The following is a 20,617-nucleotide window of genomic DNA, read 5'->3' on the forward strand; positions in this document are numbered from 1 at the left end:
CTAGTGATCCTGCGCCGGCTGACCAAGTGACAACCTACAGTAAGAGCTAGTACTTGTGCATACGACACCGACGCTTCCAAGTTTGTTACAAACTACCGTGTTGATAAGAGTAAAGTTGGCAGCCCAGGAGTTGCAGCATTCTTTCTGCAACATTGGCACTCACCAAGCTCCACATGAGGTGTGGATTGCTAAAAAACATTCTCTTAAAAATCTCAAGGTATTTGATGATGATGCCTATGTGCATGTTCGAAAGGAGAATAAGAGTAATATAAATAAGAAAGATGAAAAGTGTATCTTTATTGGATATAAGTACGTATGAAAGGTTGTAATATTTGGAACTCAAAAACTAAAATGGTAGCATATGGTCAAGACATAGTATTTAGAGAAGTCAAAGATGTTGTCAAACAAGAACCCCTACCAAAGGGGAAAGAAGCATATAAGATAAATTTTAAATTAAAGGATGATGGATCAAACTCTACAAAAGAACATGAACACAAGCAGAAGAATCATATTTGCAAGCACTGAGGATATTAGTTCGACAATAAAGGTAGCAAAAAAGATATACAACGCCTAATTTTTGTTCAAAAAATTCCTTATTTATAACTCATGATGATCCTCGAGTTGCTAGGGAGGTAGTGGATTTAGAGGATGGAAAAATCTAGAAAAAGTCCATGGTTGAATGAATGGAAACCTTGGACAAGAATGAGGATTAGGATCTAGTAGATTTTCTGATTGGAAGAAAATTTGTTTCTAAGAAGAAACTAAATGTAGGAAAAAACATGGAGAAATGTAAAATTCAATTAGTAGGAAAAGGTTATTCTCTAATAGAGGGGATTGACTTTGGTGATATTTTCTCTATGTTGTGAAGTTAATTTCTATTAGACTTATTTTATCTTTTATTGTTTCTTTTTAATTTCAAGTAGAATAGATGGATATGAGATAGAAATCATACATGGAGATTTGAAAGAAGAAATCTACATGAAGTGGGCATAATGATTTTATATGAAAAGAAAAAAAGAGTTGGTATGCAAGTTGAAAAACTCCCTTTATGGGTTAAAGAAATCACCAACGATGTAGTAGGGAAATTTTGATACTTATATATTAGGACTTGGCTTCACAAGGAGAAAAGTTGTTAACTGTACATATTTCAAATTAGTCGGTGATTATGCCATTTATTTGATATTTTATGTGCATGATATGTTACTTATTGAAATTAATAGGGAAATCATCTAGGATGTGAAAACTCAATTGTCCTATAAGTTTTACATGAAGGATATTACTTCTACATTTTTATTTTGGTCATGGAAATAAGAAGGGATTTGACAGACAAGAAACTATGGTTAAATTAGAGGAAGTTTGTCAAGACAATATTGCAGAGGTTTAATATGAAATAATATGAACCAATGAAGGTGCCTATTCATGTAGGAGTAAAGCTATCTACTTAAAAATATCCTAAAATGGAGAAAGAGGAAGAGAACATGTCCCTTGTTCTGTATGCCAATATGGTTGGACATTTAATGTCTACAATGGTTCGTATTGGACAAAACATTGCACATGTAGTGTGGATATTGAGAAGGTATAAGTAAAAACTAGGGAAGGAGCATTAGACAACACTGAAGAGGGTTATTAGTATTTGCATGACACTATTGGACATGGATTGTGCTACCAAGGAAGATATAGTGGTTGAAATAGTGCTATGAAGGATTCTTCTACCAAGATTAGATAGAGTGTTGGAATACATGTGTATGTTGATGCAGACTAGGAAAAATATATGGCTTGCATAATATCTACAAGTGCATATGTGTTTGACCTATTTGGAGGAGAAAACAATTGGAAGAGTAAGAGATAGTTTGTAGTGAAAATGTCAACTACATAAGCTTAATACATAATAGACACTCATGCAATTGAGGAAGCAATATGACTGCAAAGAGTGTGTTCAAGTGTTGGGTTGACCGAGTGAGCTTGACGATATATTGTGATGATCAGAGTGCGACCTTCCTGGCAAAGAACCCAACATACCATTCTAAGGAAAAAACATATTGATGTTCACTATCACCTTGTGAGAGATATGGTTGAATAAAACTTAGGTGTTGCAAGTGGAGGTGGAGAATTTGAAGAATTTTGTAGATTCATTAACAAAATATGTGACACTGATAATCTCTCTTTGTGTAAAGAAACAATGGAAATTGTTGCTCTAGATTGTTGATAATGTACTCCTGTGACCCCAAGTGTGCAAAGAAAACAACAAGTGAGATAATATTTGGTATGTATTGTATTATTTTCATACCTATTTTCACATGTTGTATGTTGATTGATTGTGGGGTGGGAGGGAGGTCACACAGGGGTGCAAGCCCCTCTGCATGAGGGTTCATGAAAAACTATGGTTAAGGAACTATGTTTATATTCTAAACCATGGTAAATGGACTTACAATTTATAGATGCCACATGATATATATATATATATATATATATATATATATATATAGATATATATATATATATATACACACACACATATACATACATACAGACATACATACATACATGGAAATAAATATTGCTAGTTTTCCTACCTTGGGTTTTTAGGATAAAATATATTTGTTTTCCATTGGGCGTGTGGCAAGTGAGAGACGCATATAGGATGGGTTAAGTTTGTCGGCTCATGTTGGAGTTAATCATTCTTTTCAACCCCATGAAGATTAATAGTGCATATTTGAATAGGTGTTTGATTTGAATTCATTTCAATATAACCAATCACTTGCAACAAGAACGATGAGGCCCTAAAAGGTTCTAAAGAAGATGTCCAAGAATCAATCTTAGAATTTCAGCATGTCCTCATTGGAAACCAAAGAATTTTGATCATCACTTGGAAAATGGTATTTTAGAAGAGAAAAAAAATCGACATCTAAGTAATCAGATTGAAGCTTTTCCTTACATATTTAAACCCCATGTAGATTAATAGTGCAGATTTGAATAAGTGTTTGATTTGAATTCATTTCAATATAAACAATCACTTGCAACAAGAACGATGAGGCCTTAAAAGTTCTAAAGAAGATGTCCAAGAATTTCAGCATGTCCTCATTGGAAACCAAAAAAATTTCATCATCACTTGGCAAACAATATTTTAGAAGAGAAGATAATTACCATTAAATCAATTCATGAGAAGTTCACTTTGAGCGCGGGAGAGCTCTGAGAGGAAAAACCTAGGGTTCTGGCAATCTCCTGCTACGGCAGGTCTGCAGCGCAGAGGATTCTTGGTTCGCTATACGACAAAGCGAGGACACAGTAGGCAGGGGTCTTGACCGGTGGTCGAATGAGCCCCCACATAGGGGGAGGCGGGGCGCCTCCCCTAAGAAACGACAAGCCGCCAGAGAAACCAGAAGTCTCAAACTCGGAACCGGTGAATAATGATGAAGAAACCAGTCAAGGGCAGCAGCAGCAGACGGAGAAAAATCAGCAAGGTAAACCGAAAGCTAGTTCATCGACATGCAAGCAAGTAGCGGCTCAAAAACCAAAAGTGGAACTGCCAAGTCATAGGATCAATGCCAGAATCCAATACATGAAGGATCATGCGCTCATAGGCAAGTTCATAGGCATTTGGCCTAATGAAAGAGCGCTGAGAACTTGGATAAATGTAAAATGGCACCCAAAAGGACACATTACTTTGCATCTTGGGCCGAAAGGCTTCTTTACTGCGGTCTTCAACTGCCTGGAAGACAGGAACAGAGTTTTCGAAGGGGGGCCTTACTTCTTTAACTCGGCTGGGCTCTTTCTCAGAGAATGGACTGAACGCTTCAACCCGGACAAGGAGGATCTGAGTTGGGCACCGGTATGGATCAGGTTGTACTCTTTACCCTTGGAATACTGGGAAGAGGAAACTCTAAAAGCAATAGGCTCAGCCCTGGGCGATTTTGTTAAAGTTGCAGAAGAAACAAGGACACAGAGATATACCTCATATGCAAGGATCTGCGTCTACATGGATCTGAAGCAACCTTTGCCTGATACGGTAAGTCTCTTCCACGAAGATGTAGAATGTAGCCAGCTAATTGATTATGAGCATGTTCCTTTTAGGTGCAGGAAGTGTCATGACCTAGGACATCTCTTTAGAGACTGCCCTCTAAATATCAAGCCAAAAACTCAAGCGGCACAGGATAACCTTCCTGATGATGGCTTCATTAAGGTTACTAATCGTAGAAGAGGCTCAAAAAAACCAGTAGGCAAGACAGCTCCTGAAGACACATCCAAGCCGTCAACTAGTAACAGTTTTGCAGTGTTAGAAAATGAGGACATGCCAGATCCTATTAGCCCATCCTCTAATAAGAGAGAGAATGTAGCGGAGCAGAAAAACAGGGAAGAATCCAATCTAAAAGAAAAGGAAACGGAGACAGATCTAGAAGGCAACAGGCTCAAGACAACTTCAAAAATAGGGATCCACCCGGATATGGAAATAGATGATTCAACTTCAGACATAGAAAGAGAAAAGGAAGCAGAAGGCAATATTCAGGAACCGCAAAGTATGGAGGAGGATACAGAAGCCATAGATATTGGTGAGCTTGATATATTGGGTTTAGAACAAGCATGTAAAACTGGGAATTTCGACAAAATCCCTGACAAACAAGTGGACAATCTAGTGGCAGTCCTCAATAAAGCTCAGAAAAAATACTCGTTAGGAGTTCAAATCGGCAGTCAGTGGGACGGGAAATTCATCACCAAGGACAGCAAAAAAAGGGGACGGAAAACCACCCTGGAGAGAACCATCAAGATAGGTGAGGTACTGGTGGAGTCAGGCAGATATGCTAAGCTCACCAAATATTTCAACACCAACCCCAAATCTTCTCAATGAAGTTAATCTCTTGGAATATTAGAGGGCTTAACTGCCCAAGGAAAGGAAAACTCTTAAAAAATTTGCTAATGGAAGAAAAACCAGAAATTCTTTTTCTACAGGAAACAAAATGCAGCTCAAAAGTTTTAGAAAAAATAGCAGTAAAGGCCTGGCCAGGAGGTACAGTCGTTGCTGTTGATGCTCAGGGAGCTTCTGGAGGACTTGCAGTGCTCTGGGACGCAAGAAAGATTCAACTAGTAAATATACATGCAAATAAGCATTTCATCCAAGCTACATTTCATATCAATGGGACAAATATTTCTGGTCACATTTCTAATGTATATTTTCCTCAAGAAACCCAGCAAAAATCTGAAGTCCTGGAGGTCCTGACGAGTATCAATAAAGAAAGGCAACATCCATTATGGATCGCTGGAGGGGATTATAATATGATTGCCTCAATGGAAGAAAAAAAGGGAGGACGTTGCAGCGCGAACAGAGATGGAACTCTCTTGAAAGATTTTATACAGACCAACTGGCTTATAGACATTCCCACAGATAACGGCATTCACACCTGGAGCAACAAGAGGGCTTCTCCAATGCAGATAGCATCGCGCTTGGACCGGTTCCTAATTTCTGATAACGCAGTTCATGTTGGAGGGGAATTTACAGCTTCAATCCTCCCATTCTCTGGATCGGATCACTGGCCGATCGCCCTACAATGGAACCGACCTGGATGTCATGTAAAACGCCCCTTCCGATTTGAAAGTTTCTGGCTCTCCCATCCGGACTTTACGGATTTTGTCAAAGCCACCTGGTTAAAATGCAATCCTACAGAAGGTACAAAAATGTCCACGTTTCAAAGGAAGTTGAAATACCTCAAAGGCGAAATCAAAAAATGGAATCACTCTGTTTTTGGTAATATATTTAAAGAAAAGGAGAAAATCAATCAAGAAATGAAAGTGATTCAGCAAAAAATAATTTCTGAAGGGCGCACGGAAGAACTCAGCAAGCAAGAGCAAACCTTAGAGAATCAACTCCTTGAGAGAGAATCACAGGAGGAAACCCTCTGGAGACAAAAATCGAGGGTCAGGTGGTTGAAGGAGGGTGAGAAGAACACAAAATTCTTCCACAAATCCACGGTGCAAAGGAGAATGATAAATCAAATTTCCAGGGTTACAACTGAGCAAGGTGACAAAATCGAAACTCATGAGGGTATAGAGCAAGTATTCCTTAACTACTTCAAAAAAATGAATCAAGAGCCGAATGTAAATAGGACAGAAGCTATTGGAAAAATCATCAAAAATATACCCAAATTGATTACTGAAGAGCATAACACCCTTCTGCTCAAGCCAATAAGCCTTCAGGAAGTTGAAGAAGCGGTCCACCATCTCAAGGCAGGAAAAGCCCCAGGACCTGATGGCTTTACTTCAAACTTTTTCCATCACTTCTGGGAGCTGGTTAAATGGGAAGTCTGGCAAGTGGTAGAAGAATCGCGTCAGCTGAGGTGGATGTATCCAGGTTTGAATGCAACCTTCATTGCTCTAATTCCTAAAGAAGAAGCTGCTTGCACTCCAGAAAAATATCGACCAATTGCGTTATGCAATATCATTTACAAGATCGTGTCCAAGGTAATAGCATCCAGACTGAAGCCCTTGCTTCCTCTCATCATCTCCCCTGAACAAACAGGTTATGTTGAAGGCAGACAAATCACGGATGGGATAATTCTTACCCACGAAATTATCCATTCTCTCAAGCTCTCAAAAAAACCAGGTATGATGCTCAAAATAGATCTATCTAAGGCTTTTGATAGTATTAGCTGGGAATACATGCAAAAAATTCTCCAAGCCTTTGGGTTTGCTCCCTCGTGGATTCGATGGGTCAGCAGTTTAATTTCTTCCTCTTTCTTCTCCATACTCATCAATGGTATCCCCTCGCCTACCTTTAGACCTTCCAGGGGAATTCGACAAGGAGACCCCATTTCGCCCTTCCTTTTTGTCATCCTAGCTGAAGGTCTTGGACGCAGCATCAAAGAAGCTATTCGGACGCGCCTTCTCAAAGGCTTAGCCTTCCCCAATGCCCCTGCTTGCTCCCACCAGCAGTTCGTTGACGATAACATGTTATTTGGGCATTCGTCTGTCCAAGAAGCTCGTGTGTTAAACTCCATTCTAGCAGACTTCTCGGAAGCGTCCGGAGCTCTCATAAATAAAGTTAAATCGCAAATATTTTTCTTCAATACCCTTCCCTCCATCCAAAGATCTATTGCTCGTATTCTTGGGTTTACTATTGCTTCCCTTCCATCCAAATATCTGGGTGCTCCTTTGTTTGCCTCTGTTCTTAAGCATGCTTCATGGAACAACCTTTTAGAAAATCTGGAAGCTAGGTTGTCTTTGTGGACTCACCGTGCACTCAATATGGCCAGCAGGTTAGTTCTGATTAAAGCAGTGATTCAATCAATGCCTCTTTACCTGTTTTCTATTTTAGCAGCACCCAAGTGGGTTCTCAAGGCCATCAAACAGCTTCAGCGCAATTTCCTTTGGGGGAAATCGGGTCCAAATAGAAAATGGGCGCTTGTAAAGTGGGAAAAAGCATGCCTTCCCAAAAAAGCAGGAGGCATAGGTTTGAGAGACCCAGAACACAGTAACAAGGTAATGGGAGCCAAAATATGGTGGAGATGGCTATCTGCTCCAAATACACCCTGGGCAACCCTATGGACAGCTAAATATGCAAGTAACAAATCCCTGGAGGAAAGAATCAGAATGACAGAAATTAGCAAAGGATCAGTGATTTGGAACTCAGCCATTCAACACAGGGAATTAATTCAAAATCACAGCTTTTGGGAAATCAGGGATGGTCATACAGCGAGGTTTTGGGAGGATTCATGGCAGCAGCTTCCCAATCTCAGAGAGGCAATTCAAGGAATAGAGGACCAAGATATACAACATCATGAGAAAGTCAGTCGATTTTGGAACACGCAAAATGCTCAAGATCATAGAGAATGGAAAGATGCTAATCAAATATTACCCCACAGTTCGGAGCAGATTCAACATGCCCTCTCCCTTGAACTCCAAAGAAGAAAAATCCCCATTTTGGAAGGCCTGGACACCCTTAGATGGGGCTATGAGGAGAAAGGCATATTCACAACACAAGAAGCCTACAAAATCATCATCAAGGATAGGCTTAATAAGGATCAAGTCTGGGAGAGAATTTGGAACCCAGTCATATGGCCGAAAGTATCAACCTTTCTTTGGCTGATTTCTCATAATAGAATTCTTACATGGGATAATCTTAGAAAAAGAAATTTTGCTGGACCATCCATGTGCCCGATCTGTAGGCAGGCAGAGGAAACAACCATCCATCTTATGCAAGGTTGCTTTATGGGAAGACAACTGTGGGAAAAAGTTACTTTTCGATGTCAGAAGGATGGAAGAGTGCTCGGAGACATCAAAGAAACGCTACGTACCTGGCCTCAAGCACCATACACAAGCAAGCTCTTAAACACATTATGGCAATTAATACCAGGATTGGTCATGTGGAATATCTGGAAGGAAAGGAACAGACGGATATTTAAGGATCAAGCACAAACGGTGGAGCAGGTCTGGAAGGGATTGCATCAGAATCTAAAGGAAACCCTGTCGATTAAAAAATGGAATGCAGAAGACTTCCCATCTCTCCCTCAAGAACAAGCCATATGGGGAAATTGGCAAATGCACCTGCAACAACCGGAATCAGCCAAAATCAATGCTTCAGCGACCCCAAGCGCCTCAACAAGATGGACTCCTCCACCATACAATGTTTACCAGCTTAACTTTGATGGTGCCTCGAAGGGAAATCCCGGAGACACAGGATATGGAGGAAGTATCAGGAATTACCAGGGGACTCCATTAATCACCTATGCAGGGTCAATTGGATGGAACACTAATAATGCGGCGGAACTGGAAGGTTTATGGAGAGGGATAAATCTGGCAAAGGACAGAGGACTTTTTCCTCTTATTGTGGAAGGGGATTCTAAAATACTTATTAACATGTCCACAAAGCTTATGCAAGGTTCACCAGTTCACAAAATCAGTAGCAGCTGGAGATTGGCCAATAGACTAGAGCTTCTTAAAAACTGGCTTACCATTCATCCAGCAATTTCCTTCAAACACATCAGAAGAGAGGGGAATAAACTTGCGGACTTTCTTGCGAATTTAGGAGTAGAATGTGGAAAGGATTTCTATGAAGGCCCTATTTCAAGCTTGGTCTCAGAGAATCAACTCTCCGCCTTCAGAAATATTGTAAACACAGACATGCAACAACAGGAGATTTCACCCCCGGATGCGGGTGGTAAGGTCAGTGTAAATGCTCAAGCGAGCGAGGGGGGCACCTGGCGACCTGGAGGCTGCGATGAGTAAATGTATGGCAGAGCATTTATGGCCCTTAATGCCTCACTGGGCTCACGACAAGCGGGGTTCGATTATTAAGATAGCTCATAAGTTTAGCAAGTCAGATATCAGGCAGGCGACATTCCTTTGGCAGTGCTCTGGCACATTCGCTCCTGAGAAAATTGTTAAGTTCGTTTCTGAGGCAGAGAGGCGAGTTTGGAAACCCCCCTGGTTCCATAGGCGCAGACTCTTGGCCAATTCCATCCCCTGGTTCACGAAGCATACGCATTACATCTGGTATGTTTACTGTCTGGTTTTTTGGTTTCTCTATGGCATAGCTCACGTCTCTGCTTGCGGGTCGCTTGTTTATCTTCAATTCGAGCCACGACTTGAAGAATTAAGAACAGAGTTAGAAATTTCGAGTCTTAATTGTGTTCAGTCTTTCCGAAAGGTTCAGTCCTCCAGATACTGGTATATTTGGTGTTTGCTGGGCTTCCACTCCCATAATCTGGCTTGCTCCCTTGCAATGGCCCCACGACAGCGAGGAATTCCCCGTAGAGGTAGCAATTATGGTGGTCGTGGGGGTAATAGGGGCAGAGGGGCGCCTAATCCTCCCTGCATCGTCCCGCTCGCCTCCAAATCTCCGTCATCCCCTTCGTCTGAACATTCTGGTCCTTCTTTGCACAGTTCCCTACATTCCTGTCGGTTCAAATTCAAAAGTAAATTGCACAAGCCCACAATTTCTGCCCTGCTCACGGTTATTTTTTCTGAGGAGGAAGAGGATTCCTCAAGCTCAGAGGAATACATCAAGGACAGTTCGCTCTCTCTCAGTCCCAGTAATTCGCATGAAAATGAAGCCGGTGACATTCTCAATGCCCCTGACCCGCTCCAGGCCGCAGAGCAGCGTGAGGATTCGCCCCTGCATTCACTCTCTGCTAATGATGATATTATCCCCTGCGCTCCAGCGTCTTCCTCAGGCAATATGTCACACCTGATGTCTATGCCGGAGCAAGCAGAAAAGGATACCGAGGAGAACATGGGAGTCGAATGGGTCAGCACCACCGAGCGCGATATGGATGCAGATGAAGACATGCCACCTCAGGCTTAAAATTTCAATCAGAAGGAAGTTTTTGTTTTTGAAATGGCGCACAGCGGTTGTTTCTCCAGTTTTTTCTCACTATGGTTTTCTCACAGCGATCGTTTCTCCAGCTTATAAGTGTTTGTCTCCAGTCTTTTATAAAAATCTCAGAAATGTTGTATGGTCGGATAAGCAGGATGTTCATTTTTGTGGTTATTGCATTTTGAAGACTGCCTTATGGATTGTAATCAGATATTTCAGTGCTGCATGCAGCAGATTTTGTGATAGAGGGATGGCTGTTGCCCCCTCAGAGGTCCATACCTCTTTGTAAATATTTTTCCCCCCTTTTTTTATATAATAGATAGACTTTACTTAGAAAAAAAAAATAAAAAATTAGAAGGGAAAAAAATCAGCATCTAAGTAATCAGATCGAAGCTTTTCCTTACATATTTAAACATACAAGAAACATTTTTACATTTCTCAACTCAAAAATGTGGCTTTACAATATTTAAAAAAAGAAGTAGCAAGAAATGAAAGACAAACACACTTTCACAAGCAAAACCCCATTCACATATTTATAAATAAAATAATGAAGATTCAACACCCTAGGAAGGCATTAGGAAACCCCTTCTCTGATACTATATAAAATCCTTTTGTTATTGGTCACATTTTATGAAATATACACAAAAAAATTCATATATGTGTATGTGTGGAGGAGGTGTAGATTTAGTTAAAGATAACTATGATAATTGAACAAATAAATTATAAAAAATTGTATAAATAATTTTCTCATTGAAAAAATGCTTATTAAAAAATCCAATTATAATAAAACTTCTATTTTATTAAAAAATATTTAATAACATTAATAGTAATCATATAGTTAATTTTATTTACTATTTATTTTTAGTAATAATATTATTTGTAATAATAAAATTAATTTCATTCATAATTTCTTTTTATTTGATTTAATTTTTTTTATTTCTATATTGTATCTTATTTATATTTTGGAATAATTAAATTTGATTATATCATATTTAGGAACTCCTTTAATTAAAAAAAAATTATTAATAATAATTAATTTAATTTATTATTTATTTCCAATTTTTATCAATTGTTTTTATATTATTAAAATATTATTATTATTATTTGAGTCAAACTAACCTTTATATTTCAATGGCTAGTAAACATATATCTACATCTATTTAATTTGGTGCCAAGATTTGGTTCCTTATCTTGTCCTTAAGATGAACCACACTAGTTGGTTCTAAAAATTTCGACCATATTTTCTCCTATAAAATTATGATCGAAAGATTTCTTTTCATACAAATTATAGATCCCAAAAACCTAAATTGATCACAATCTAATTATAATAATAAAAATTATTTTTCATTATAAACAATATGATTTTCCGAAATAAAAAAATACATATTTGTAAGTAAAGTCTCACTTTAATATCACAACTACCTCTCTAGCCTTGCAAGTTTCTTATTGATTTCCAATTTCATAATCAGTGAAAGTCAAACTAAACTAGTTTAAACATCACAATCACAACCATTCAAGTTTTCCACACTTTGAATTTTCTTTTCCACAGTTCAATGAAGGAGCCCATTCCATCCAAGTTTCTCATGCTTGAATTTTCTTTTTGAGTAGTAAATAGTAAACACATTCCATGCCCTCAAACTTGTAAAACCAGCCTAGATCCATCTTAACCCAAATCTATCAAGCGCCGAGAGGTATCGAATCTCTCGAGGTGAAAACCTCTTTTTTGAGTGAAAACTTGAGGAAAGGTTTTCACCTCGAGAGGTTTGATCCCTCTTGGCACTTGATAGATCTATGTTAAGACAGATCTAGGTTGGTTATATAATACTATATAATATCTATATTTGTATCTATGAGTCTATTTCTTATTCCGTCTCTCTATCTCACCCCAAAAACATACTCTCTCTCTTTCTCAATTCCCTCCCGCTCTCCTCTCCTTCACTCTCTCTCCATCACTCCCTTATCACTCCCTCTCTCTCACTCCAACTCGTCTCTCTCTCCTTCTCTCTCTTGATTCTTCTCTCTCCCTTTCTTTCCCACCTCCCTCTGTCTCTTCCCCCCATCTCTCTCTCTCTCTCTCTTCCCTCCAACTCTATCACTATGTCCCTCCCTAGATCCTTCTCTCTCTCCCCTCCATGTTTGTGCCTCCCTATCTCTCTCTTGCCCTTCTCTCCCTGTCTCTCTCCCCTCCTATTCCCTCTCTTCCCTCCTCTCCTATCTCACTCACTCTCTTTCCATCTCTCCCTTTTCACTCCATCTCTCCCTCTCCACCTATAGCTCTCTATGTATTTGTTCTTTCCTCCCTCTATCTCCCCCTCCCCCTCCAACTCCCTCTCTCTCTCTCTCTCTCTCTCTCTCTCTCTCTCTCTCCTTCACTCTCTCTCCATAACTCCCTTATCACTCCCTCTCTCTCTCACTCCAACTTTGTCTCTATCTCATTCTCTCTCCCTTTCTGTCCCACCACCCTCTATCTCCCCCCAATCTCTCTCTCTCTCTCTCTCTCTCTCTCTCTCTCTCTCTCTCTCCAACTATATCACTATATCCCCACCTATATCCTTCTCTCTCTCCCCTCCATCTTTGTGCCTCCCTCTCTCTCTCTCCCTTCTCTCCCTGTGTCTATCCTCTCCTCTTCTCTCTCTTCCCTCCTCTCCTATCTCCCTCACTCTGTCTCCATATCTCCCTTTTCACTCCCTCTCTCCCTCTCCACCTATATCTATCTATGTCTTTGTTCTCTCCTCCCTCTCTCTCCCTCTCTCCCCCTTCCCCTCTCTTCCCTTCACTTTGCTTTTTGTCATCGTTTGGATCCTTAGTTAAAATGGATCTATGTTGGTTTTTACTAATACTATTTGTATTATATAAATTTCACATCTTTAAATATAAAAGTATTCTCATTTTTCATTTTATTAAAACCTTAATTTAATTACTATGGGAATGTTTTTAATAGTTGTGAGGATAGAGGGTTTAGATATATCTCAAAACTAATTATAAACCTTTTCCTTTTAGCTTCAATTAAAATTATATTATAAAATCAAATTAAAATAAAATATTTTTATTATGAAATAAGTTATGGTTTTTGGATATGTGATGTTAATAAGTCATTATATTGGACCATGGTATAGTAACTATGCCTATTTACATATTAATAATATCCATGGTAAAGTCGTGGTAAATATTCATGGTTAAGAATCTTATTGTTATAAAATATTTTGATTTTGAAATAATTTATCATTTTTTGGCATGTGGTATTGATAATCCATGCTTTTAGTCCATGCTATTGTAACTTCACAAGTTCATAATATCAATGGAAAACTGGGGTGAATATCCATGACTAAGAATCTTGCTATATTGTTATGAAATATTTTGATTGTGAAATTAGTAATATTTGATATTGGCCCATGGTATTGTAACAAATCCTATTTTTTACAAGTTAATAATATCCATGTTAAAGTGGGGATGAATATCCATGGTTAAGAATTTTTTTGTCTTGTTATAAAATATTTTGATTGTGAAATAAGTTATGTTTTTTGGACATGTGGTTTTGATAAGCCATGGTATTGGCCCACGGTATTGTAACAAAGCCTAATTTTTACAAGTTAATAATGTCAACAGTAAAGTAGGGGTTGAATATGCATGGTTAATAATATTGTCCTATTGTTATAAAATAGTTTGATTATGAAATAAGTTATGGTTTGTGGTTTTGATAAACCATGGTATTGGCCCATGGTATTGTAACAAAGCCTATTCACAAGTTAATAACAATAACAAATTGAATTTTATTATTTTAATTACTTTAAATTTGTATTACTAATTGACCCAACATTTAAATGTTTGCACTCAACCGATCAATTTTTAACTTTTTTTTTAATCAAGTCGACATTTAAAATTATTTACATACTTACATTACAACTACACATCTACTCTATACGGGGCTCTAGAGCACCTCTCTGCAATCAAGGAACATCTTTATCACAAGTTAAAATTGTTTACATACTTACATTACAACTACACATCTACTCTATACGGGGCTCTAGAGCGCCTCTCTGCAATCAAGGAACATCTTTATCACAAGTGCACATTCAATGTATCTACATAACCTCGAACAAAGGGTTAGAAAAATAATAAATCACGCAAAACCTTATGATCGTTGGTGCAACTCTCCTCATCAAATTAGAAAATAAAATCTTGAGAGGAAAGCGTTGAGCTTTGTCTTGAGACGCTGATGGAGATGAAAACATTAAACAACCACATGTTGCTTATCGTCACTGTATGGATGACACTGCACCTATTACTAGATCAACCTATCTAGAGTGATTGTGGGCAAACCTAACAAATAAATGGTAGTGATTTTCAACGTAATGTAATGTAGGTTTTGGAATCACTACTAGCTGGTTCAATACTAGTGTTGAGGGGAAAAAAAACAATATCACTATTTATGGGTTTATCTAGTACAAAGGAGATTTAAATTCCCCTGATTGCAAAGCCTGTGCTCCTACAGATAAGGAAAACCTTCTTAAGGAATGCAACAACACTTATGGATTCATTTATTTAGACGTCTTCTTCTTACGTTATGACAATCATAATTTTTACAACGATTATGATGAGAGTAATAAAATTTGTAACAATAATATTGTAAACAGTTAGCCAAATCTCTTCGCAAATATTACCCTGGAGGCTCTGTCAAAACTTATCAACAAAATTATGTGGAGTCACACACTTTTTTCTACAGATAAATTCGAAACTGATTATGCAGATATTTTAGAAATCTACAGCCTAGCCCAATGTTGGAATGATCTATGGCCAAAAAATTTCCAATCATGCGTAGCTGCTAGATATTTTAGAAATCTACATCCTAGCCCAATGTTGGAATGATCTGTGGCCAGAAAACTTCCAATCATGCGTAGCTACCAGTCGGTCTATTTTATCCGGTCCTGGTCAGTCTAGCATATCCAGCGAGGGATGCAAAAATGGATCTCTTGGAGGATGCTAGTTTAGTATGTATTGCATTTTGCATTATGATATTTACAACTTTTTTAATACTTCCATCATGCCATCACCACCACTGTCCCTCACACTGCCACCGCCGCCGCCGCCACCACCAAAGGAAAGTCCTCCAACATTTGGTATCTTCTTTCAAATATAGTTTTCAAAGATAAGTGGTAAGGTGATTTTGTTCATTTTATAAAATAAAAAAGCTAATTTACTAAGCCTTCAAGTGTGAATTTGCAGGAAGAAAGAGATCTAACTTAGTTGGGATAATTGTGGGTGTACTAGCCATTGTGATCAGATTAGTTACATTCATAAGCCTTTGGAAGTGGAACTTTCTCTGTCGTCGAAAACCTTGGGAACACATTTCTCGAACAGAAGGTTCTAGAATCTATAAACTGTTAGTGTGTGCTTGATATGCTTGTGTCTTGTGAACTTATCAACTATTTATTTACTTCAAAATAAATAGATGCCTTGTTAGTGTTTTCTTAGGGGAAGGAGGAGAAATTGTCTTATCACCTAGTACAACTCATCCGAAACTTATATTCAAGTATGACATACTGAAAGAGGTTGTGTCCAATTTTAATGAAGAAAAAAATCTTAGCGAGGTAGATTTTGGATCTATATTTAAAGTGAGAGCTTAATCTCATTTCTTTCTATCAAATTAGGTATTTGGAATATGCAGGCTCCATGAAAAATAGAAATAATATTCAAATTCATTGATCTACTATAGGGGGTTCTAACTTTTCTAAGAGAAGAAGCACCCAACAAACAATCTAAACATATCTTAGTTGATGATAAGAAATTGGGAGAAGCTAAAGAAACTAAGAATGTGACGATGGAAGAAACCAAAAAGACCCCTGCTTCTCAGCAATTCACGAGGGCAGAAAATAGGATGACCTCTATTCTCGTCTCTTTACAAAGAAAAAGGAGAAGGTCAGCAAGGTTGACCAAACCTAAAGACTCCATAAAACTTTCAAAACAGTTGTTGGAAGAAGATGAAACTGAAACTCATGAGGAAGATCCCCCTTAAGAACAAGAAGTAGAAGTGGCCCAAGTCTTGGAGGGCCTAGAAAACGTTTTGAATTCAATGTACCTAGAAGCAATTGCAAGTTATTCAAAGAAATATCCTAAACAAATGACATCACCCATACCTCTAGCCTCTCCTAACGACTTTGTTGCTACTTTTATTTTGGAACCTTTAGGAGAGATGAAAATATTAAAGAATTTTTTGTTGATTCTGTTGCAAGCATTCAAGTACCATCCTCTTCCGTAGAGATATAATATCCTCAGGAAAGCAAGAGATAGAAAGCCAATAATGACTCTGTCAGGGGATCTCTGGATGGTAGAAGCCTCATTGAACCCATATTTGTGGATATAATAGAACTTGCTCAGGAATTAGTGACTGAAAAACCAACAACCATTATTTTTTTTCCCTCTCTTCCAGTTACCTTAGCTAGAAATTTTACACAAAGAATTAATAGTGGACTAAGAAACAAATGAGAAGAAAAGGGTAGTGAAGAAATAGAGCGGTTGAAGAAAGAAAATAAGAAATCACAGAAAATGGTCCGACAACTGAAAATATGGCTGCAAAATAATAAAATTCAAAGGTAGTTCGAGAAGAATAAAAGGAAGCAATAAATTTCAAGAAATTGGGACCCAAACTCAAAATGGAAATATTGTTGTTTCCTATACTATAGGGACCAAGACTAAGCCAGAAGTGCCTACTATTGAAGTGGGAACTCATACAGAGACATCAGCCTCTACTACATGAGGAATACATATCGAACCTGTCCCTCTGTATACTCCTTTGGTTGTGGAGGCCACAATCCAAGCCTTGAATAGAAAAATAGAGGAACATCAAGAAACCATAACATGGTATCAGAGAGAGGTAGTTCCCGAGAGAGAAGATCACGAGTTATTGGAAAAATTTAAGGCATTAACAGTCACAGAAGACAAAACATATGATAAATTGTGAGTAGCAAAGGGGAAGATTAAAACTTTGGAAAAATAACTTGAAAATCTATAGAACAAACAAAAGAGGTTTATTCTCTATACCCAGACGCCTTGGCATGCAAGTCTCCAGCCAGGAACTATGATTTATTCTTGTTGGAGTGATACTTGTTGCTAGAGGTCAAAGCTCTCTGGTCTGGGAAACCATATGAATTTGGTAATGTTTCAGAGTTCATTGACTTTCATAAACAAGATGATAACACACGATATTTCCTTTGTGAACTATATATGCATAATTTATTTCTCGAATATCAAAGAGGAACCCTACCCCTTTCATAGGGGATGTACAATTTCAAGATTTCATATCATTTTCCAAAAATCAGATTAAATGGGAAAACACTTACAACGTATCCTAGAGAAGAAAACTTGGCGTTGACCCCTGGGTCAGAGGGGAACCACAAAGTCCTTTACACACACTCATCCATCACAAGATATTCATGGAGCACACTAGAGTTGTCAATGCTTAGCACCCATTCATAATGATGTACTAAAGTTAGGGTTAGAATATTTATTGGACATTAAGCATGAGGCTCTACGGGGAGCCAAATAAAGGTGGAAGGCATCACCTGTGGAAATAAAAAACAGGGATCCCTTCAATCATCAAAATTTTGAAGCTACAATGGATAGGGCAGAGGATTTTTCCCATATGGTGTTAGAGGAGGGTTTTATTTGGATAGGATGTAGATAAAAGTATCTAATAATTTGGTGCCCTCAAAATTACTATAAGGATGAGTATGAATGAAATGAAGCAGGTAGGTATGTCACTCTCCAAGAAGTTCGAAGCAGGAATGGTTTTCATAATTATGGAGAGGAATCACACCCAACTTAGTCTTTAACTTCTCTTCATGTTAATCGTTTGTTTGTATGAGGTCATTCAAACAAGTAAGCAAGGGGGAGATGTTGGGTTCCAAAAATGACACATTTTCTTACTCAATTTCCTTATCCTTTCATTATTTTTCTTACTCTTTTATGAAGATAACAAAGTAATTTGTGTGTTGAGAACTTTAGAAAATAGTTAATAAAGTACACCATTTTATTCTCTTAATGAATTGATTTGACCATGGAAAGATGAGTTGCGCTTACAATTCTAATTGATAACTTACAGGATGTCAATAAGTGGATGTTGTTCCCTGGATAGCCGGATAAGAGTGAATTAGATGAAGCTACTCGATCTAGTTCTGACCTCGATACGCAAGGATTAACGACTATCATGGGAAGGCCAACTATGAACGAGATTGTTGCCACCTATTCTGAGGGAACTTAAGAGATTTTGTAACTCAAATTCAGCATTATGAGAATCTTTAGATTCTTAGGATTGCTATTTTACTTTTAATATAGACTTGGTCGTCATTATAAAAGAGAAGAATAAAGCCTCGGGACAGAAATAAAAAGACTTTTTACTGTTATTTTCATGCTTATGCCCTGGTTTTTTTATAAACATTGTAATATTGTTGTTGATTAATATAATAGAGATTTACATGGTTTGGTTTTAATTCTTGCATTGATTTCACTGTAAGGCATTTAAATTCTAGTGATCGTGGGCCCAATCTTGGAGTGACTACTTCCATTTCTGTACCATTAAATTTACATTTCAACATTTGTTTCTTTATTCTGCAATTATTCAATTTCCTTGTAGAACTAATTAATGATTACTGAATTGATCATTACAACAATAGTTGCTACAGTCGTAAATACTATTTAGATTAGATCTTTGATAGTTGATTTCCTGAAGCGCTATTTATTCTATTACTTGTTATGAATGATAGCGAATTGTTAAGACAATGGTGGCATATTTTCTTTAGCAAATTTCGTTCAACTCGAGTGTGTTGTTTCTTTTTCGTAGTTGTCGTTTCCTAAGAAACAGTGTGTGATTAACAAATTTGTTTTTAAAAGTTCCAATGTTTCGATTATCTTGAATAAGCATTTTTTTATTGCATAGTTGTTTCTTGTGGTTTCATGCATTTACCTTTCAATAGGTCTAGACAAACGAGGTTATATAGCACTATCATTTACACGTACAATGTGGACAACCTTGAAATAACTAGATGAGTTTTGGGTTGACAATTTAATGTTTAAAGGTTTGTTGGGCTTTTTAAAGGGGAACTAAATAACCCAACATAATTGTGTATACATTCTGAGTTAATAAGTTTAAATTTTGTCACGTGGTCTAGCTTGTTTATAGTTGTTGTGATACTGAATGATGATTATAGATGAGATCGACTTTGAATATAATGACTTGTAGCTAGTGATTTGATTCCTGAATGCAATTACATTGATTTATAAGCACGTATATATGCGGTTTTTCTTTATTACAATGGCATATACATTCTAGGTTTTGAATTGATTCTTTGTGAAAATAGTTGATTATCACTATATTATTTGTTGATGTCTGTCAATGATGTCTTGGTAAGGATGGTTGGTATTTGACAATGTTGATTGGATGGACTTCGTTGTGGATTCATATACTCATCAATGATAATGCCCTAGAAACATGATTGGGTATTCAGTGATTTAGTATTGGTAAAAATGTGATTATTTATTAGAGTAATTCAATATTTTAGTAATTTAATGGTTGGGTCGATGATTCTGATTTTATTTTGGTATTCAGCAATTTGAGATTTGTACACATGTTTTATGCACAAGAACCATGTATATATGCAAATACCCTTCAGAACAGTCATGTGTATATTCTGAGGTAAATTTGATTAGGACTTTCAGTGACTGGTTGGTTCATTTGGTTATTCAGTATTGGTATTTAACCTCGCATTCAGTGGTGATTCAATGATTTGGTATTCAGGTTGGCATCTTGGTATTTTGGATTGAGCTTATTATTATTGTCGGTCTAGTTTGAAAATAGATGAAAGGTGGCCAACATGTTTTTATGATGGATGATTAATAGGCTGATCTAGTATGAAAATTTTGAAACGTGGTCCACTAAGTGTTTAGGGTTAGAGCCTTCAGTAATGGGGTTGGAGCTCCATTCTAGTGGGTGATGGAAAATGAGTGGAGATTAGAGCCTTCTATAGGTAAAATCATACGTGTTGGCAAGAGTTTTCACCAGCACAAGACCAAGATGTAACAAATATTTTCTTTAAAGTAAAAGAAGAAGACAAAGATGATAGTAGCGATGGGTTTCTCTCACATTGGGTGTCTACCTAAAATCTTGGTGTTGTAATGTGTTGATGTGTTTCTTATCTATTGTGATTTATCTGATATCTACTACATACGAAATGGTTAATGAATTAATACTGTTATGGTTAAGTTAAACATCTGATGGAAGTTATGAAAAATAAGTAATATGGATATATGTAGTTTTAATTC

This window comes from Pinus tabuliformis, chromosome 7, assembly GCF_031772625.1.
Source record: "Pinus tabuliformis cultivar Carrire ecotype Pingquan chromosome 7, CPIR1, whole genome shotgun sequence".
In the NCBI taxonomy this organism is placed as follows: Eukaryota; Viridiplantae; Streptophyta; class Pinopsida; order Pinales; family Pinaceae; genus Pinus; species Pinus tabuliformis.